This window comes from Eptatretus burgeri, chromosome 10 (assembly GCF_056783735.1).
Source record: "Eptatretus burgeri isolate ZD-2024b chromosome 10, Ebu_testis_v1, whole genome shotgun sequence".
Classification (NCBI taxonomy): domain Eukaryota; kingdom Metazoa; phylum Chordata; class Myxini; order Myxiniformes; family Myxinidae; genus Eptatretus; species Eptatretus burgeri.
In genome coordinates, this window is record NC_140970.1 from 67,507,383 (window position 1) to 67,513,293 (window position 5,911).

Below are 5,911 nucleotides of genomic sequence, written 5' to 3' on the forward strand. Positions count from 1 at the left end.
GTGGGCAAGGCCGATGGTAAAGAAGCGAAGAAGGGCATTGTTGTCGTTGTTGGTGGTGGTGTAAAAATCTTAACTATAAAATAATTCACAGCACACGTACAATTAATCACCCATTAAACATTGAACGGGACCCTAACTAGAACCACATACTCACCGATATAACTGATCTATAGGACCTGGCTGTTGTGTGCAGTAAGCTTCCAAATTTGCAACAATACATCCTTTTTGGCCCCATCTCTCATGAATGGTGAAGAATCGCTTTAAAAAATTCTCGTATCCGAATCCGGATACTTCACCGAAATCGAATTAATTAGTCCTTGACTTATTGAGATATCCTGCTCACAGACAGACAGACAGACAGACAGGGGGAAAACATAACCTTCATCTACCTTCGGTGGTGGATCCAGGATGTAATAATAGATGTGACTAATAACAATAATACACTGAGTAATAATGCAAAAGTAAAACACCTTCGAGTCTCGTACAATGGAACATTTTACTCATGATACAGATTAGAACAAGAAAAGAGTAATCAGAGATTGCAGGCTCTCGCCAGGACTTCTTTTGAGTGGTGTGTTGAGACCGAAATCCATCTCAATGCAGGGCTCGTGATGTCGAGATTCATGAGACCAGGATAATGAGATCCAACGGACAAGGCACCATGGAAGTATCTAAATCCTTCTCAATGCAGGGATCATCCATGGTACTGAGCCTGAGATCAATCTCAATGCAGAGCTAGTGATGCTGAGGTCCTAAGAGACCATAATGCCGAGATCCATTGGATAAAGCACCATGAAGGTATCTAAATCCATCTCAATGCAGGGATCATGCATGGGACCTAGCACAAGATCCATCTCAATGCAGCGCTCATGGTGCCGCAACTGGGATCCATCTCGATGCAAGGCTCATGGTGCCGAGACCGAGATCCATCTCCATGCAGGGCTCATGGTGCCGAGACCGAGAACCATCTCAATGCAGAGCTCATGATGCTGAGATCCATGAGACCATGATGCCGAGATCCATCGGACAAGGCACCATGGAAGTATCTAAATCCTTCTCAATGCAGGGATAATCCATGGTACCGAGCCCGAGATCCATCTCAATGCAGGGTTCATGGTGTCGACACTGAGATCCATCTCAATGAAGGGCTCATGGTGTCGAAACCAAGATCCATCTCAATGCAGGGTTCATGGTGTCGACACCGAGATCCCTCTCAATGCAGGGCTCGTGATGCTAAGGTCCTTGAGACCATAATGCCGAGATCCATTGGATAAAGCACCATGAAGGTATCTAAATCCATCTCAATGCAGGGATCATGCATGGGACCTAGCCCAAGATCCATCTCAATGCAACGCTCATGGTGCCACAACTGGGATCCATCTCGATGCAAGGCTCATGGTGCCGAGACCAAGATCCATCTCCATGCAGGGCTCATGGTGCCGAGACCGAGAACCATCTCAATGCAGAGCTCGTGATGCTGAGATCCATGAGACCATGATGCCGAGATCCATCGGACAAGGCACCATGGAAGTATCTAAATCCTTCTCAATGCAGGGATAATCCATGGTACCGAGCCTGAGATCCATCTCAATGCAGGGTTCATGGTGTCGACACTGAGATCCATCTCAATGAAGGGCTTATGGTGTCGAAACTAAGATCCATCTCAATGCAGGGTTCATGGTGTCGACACCGAGATCCCTCTCAATGCAGGGCTCGTGATGCTAAGGTCCTTGAGACCATAATGCCGAGATCCATTGGATAAAGCACCATGAATGTATCTAAATCCATCTCAATGCAGGGATCATGCATGGTACCTAACCCAAGATCCATCTCAATGCAATGCTCATGGTGCCACAACTGGGATCCATCTCGATGCAAGGCTCATGGTGCCACAACTGGGATCCATCTCGACGCAGAGCTTATGGTGCCAAGACTGAGGTCCGTCTCAATGCAGGCCTCGTGGTGCCGAGACCGAGATCCATCTTAATGCAGGTCTTGTGGTGCTGAGACCGAGATCCATCTTAATGCGGAGCTCGTGGTGCCGAGACCGAGATCCATCTCAATGCAGGGCTCATGCTGCCAAGATCCATGAGATCATACTGCTGAGATCCATTGGATAAGGTACCATGGAGGTATCTAAATCCATATTAATGCATGGGTTATGGTTCCAAGACTGAGATCCATCTCAATGCAATGCAGGGTTCATGGTGTATCTCAATTCCTGATCACAATTTGTCGCAGAGGGGGGAGGGGGTAAGGCCCATGGGAAGGGTAACAGATACAATCCCAATGTATCTCCATGGGTCTCTGAAGGAAGGTGTTCTGACCTCACTCTTATAAAAAAAAAAACAAGCGGACCATTTCTGAACCTTCACAGAAAAATTGGGGGAAAAGTTCAAGCTTTGAAGGTTGGGAGCATTTTAACAGCTTGTTTAAGGAACTCAACTGTACGCCTTATATACTGGATGTCATTGAAGAAATTGAAAACGCGGACGTCGTTGAAAACGTGGATGTCGTTGAAAACGCGGACGTCGTTGAAAACGTGGATGTCGTTGAAAACGCGGACGTCGTTGAAAACGTGGACTTCGTTGAACACCCTCCCTTCGTATCCCAACGTTTGTGGTTTCTTTGTTTCTCTGTTTTGTCAGCTTCCCTCTGTTCAGCGTCCCATCGAGCTCACGGAAGTTTCCCTCATTGCGGACTTCCTTGAGTAATCCTCCGAAAGGAAACATTGGAATCATTTTTTTCCAATCATCTTCAAACAGCCTCAAAAGCTGTTAAAATCATAACTCAAAGAAGCAGTTCAATACTTTGAAGGTATTCTAACCTCGTTCCTTCCTCTCGATCAAACCATCTCTGTTTATTAATGTTAGTACGACATGTGAGTATTTTAAATGATGACACAGCAAAAATTTAAGCATTCAGACGTTTATAAGTTGCACGAGTTCATCGATTTCACGTCATGAAGAAACATAAGTGAGCGAGGGGCGTGGCTTATCGGTTTCATGAATGAAAACATCTGAGCGAGGGGCAAGGCTTATCGGTTTCATGAATGAACACATCTGACCAAGGGGCGTGGCTTATCGGTTTCATGAATGAACACATCTGAGCGAGGGGCGTGGCTCATCGGTTTCCTGAATGAACACATCTGAGTGAGGGGCGTGGCTTATCGGTTTACTGAATGAACACATCTGAGCGAGGGGCGTGACTTATCGGTTTCATGAATGAACACATCTGAATGAGGGGCGTGGCTTATCGGTTTCATGAATGAACACATCTGACCAAGGGGCGTGGCTTATCGGTTTCATGAATGAACACATCTGAGCGAGGGGCGTGGCTCATCGGTTTCCTGAATGAACACATCTGAGCGAGGGGCGTGGCTCATCGGTTTCATGAATGAACACATCTGAACGAGGGGCGTGGCTTATCGGTTTCATGAATGAACACATCTGAGCGAGGGGCGTGGCTCATCGGTTTCCTGAATGAACACATCTGAGCGAGTGGCGTGGCTCATCGGTTTCATGAATGAACACATCTGAACGAGGGACGTGGCTTATCGGTTTCATGAATGAACACATCTGAGCGAGGGGCATGGCTCATCGGTTTCATGAATGAACACATCTGAGTGAGGGGCGTGGCTTATCGGTTTCCTGAATGAACACATCTGAGCGAGGGGCGTGGCTCATTGGTTTCCTGAATGAACACATCTGAGCGAGGGGCGTGGCTCATCGGTTTCCTGAATGAACACATCAGAGCGAGGGGCGTGGCTCATCGGTTTCAAGAATGAACACATCTGAACGAGGGGCGTGGCTTATCAGTTTCATGAATGAACACATCTGAACGAGAAGCGTGACTTATCGGTTTCATGAATGAACACATCTGAGTGAGGGGCGTGGCTCATCGGTTTCACGAATGAACACATCTGAACGAGGGCGTGGCTCATCGGTTTCATGAATGAACACATGTGAGCGAGGGGCGTGGCTCATCGGTTTCATGAATGAACACATCTGTGGGAAGGGCATGGCTTATGGGTTTCAGAAAGAACACATCTGAGTGAGGGGCGTGGCTTATCGGTTTCATGAATGAACACATCTGAGTGAGGGGCGTGGCTTATCGGTTTCATGAATGAACACATTACCGAGGGGCGGGGCTTATCGGTTTCCAGGCAGTCCACGATTCCCAAAGGACAACCAGACTGATCACTGTGGGAGGGTCACAGAGTGTTTCCGAATTTCCAGAGAAAACTACTATCGATTATGGGTTTTATCATCGCATCCGCTTTCTTTAAATGTGGAAAATTTAATTGTGTTGATGGCAACTGCAGAAAACATTCGATTCCTGTCCATTGTTATTGGTTAACAAAGGGGTGCGACAACAGATGTCTGCAGTCTCCACCACTGATTTCTGAAGAGGGTCGGCCGATTAACATACAGTCAACCGTGAAACCGTCGCACGGCCATCTTGGAGAAACTCCCAAAAGGAACGGACACATGGATACTTGCTGCACTTTCTGAACGGCTGGGCGAGCAGCTTGCAAAGCGGTTTATGCGGAACGACTTGCTGGCAAGCGACAGCAATTCGCTTGCTCCGGAACACGCAAAGGTGTAACGTCCCTTTGACTTTTACAAGACGGCGTTCTCCACGATGCAGCCCTCATTGACGCCACAATAACTCATATCTTACCAACAATTAATTTGTCCTGTTTTTTTTTTCTAGCAGCCGTTTCTCATGAAAATTTGGTGAACAAAATCTGGACAAAGTACAGTTCATGGTCAGATGTTCTCCTAGAATGCTCCTGCAAATGATAGTTTGATGTTGGTTGGACACGACAATCGCTTGATGACGTCAGGTGACTGTGACGCGCCGCCCACGTTATCACGTGACGCTCCAGAAAACAACCGTGCACCCACCTCTCCCTGAAGGAGCGTCCCGTATTTGTGTTCGACTTCAATGAAGAGATGGACAAGGTTCACATTTGGAGACGTTATCCTTGAGACTTCACAAGGAATTATATTGTTTCAACCGAGGAGGAGACCGTTAGCCCGTCATGCCTGCACTTCATTCATTTACACCATATTCATTAATTGGGTGGTCGCTCGACAACCGTCATTCTCAGGTTTTCCGTCTGTTTGTTTGTATATAATGGACAGCTCTGGAGGCCAGAGGAGTCAACCGATTTTGATGAAACTTGACTGGTAGGTTCATACCAGGATCTAGTTGTATGCTTTAGAGCACCGTTGCTATGGTCACCACCGTTGCCTAGCAACGGGACTTTGAAATTTTTGAAAAAAATCCGAATTTTTTTTTTTTCGAAAATCAAAAATCGGCTTCCAGGCTTTTATGCGCACTATAATCAACCTCTTTGTCAAAACATTTCAGCCCGATCCGTCAAAAACTGTATGACTAGTATGCAATCATATAGCGACCACCCATGTCGCCTACCGGCTCGTCCAGTTTACTGGTTTATCGACCTGATGATGTTCAGTCTGCATTTCGAGAAATAAGATGATGGGAAAGTTAAGATGTTCAACCAATTCTCCTCTTTCGTCAATTACCGAGCAACGTTATAAAAGTATTGTTTAAATGTGATTATGGCATTGTTCCATTAAACTTTACTGCCATCTTAAATCGGTTAGATTAAACTGCAGTACTTTCTCTTTATTTCCTTAATTTATGATATCTACTTTAGTTCTAATTTTGATTCAAGCTATCATTTAAATATTTCGCAGAAACTTTTGAGAAGTATATTAGAGTATTGCCCATTACGGCTGTAATCCCTCCCTCCCATTTTTTTTTTTTTTTTTACAATACTGTACTCGCATTCAGTATGTAATCGTCCCTGTACAAAGGCAATGATAAAGTGTTTGGTAAAAACGAATCATAGCAGTTTTTTTTTAATCGCCTTGAAAAC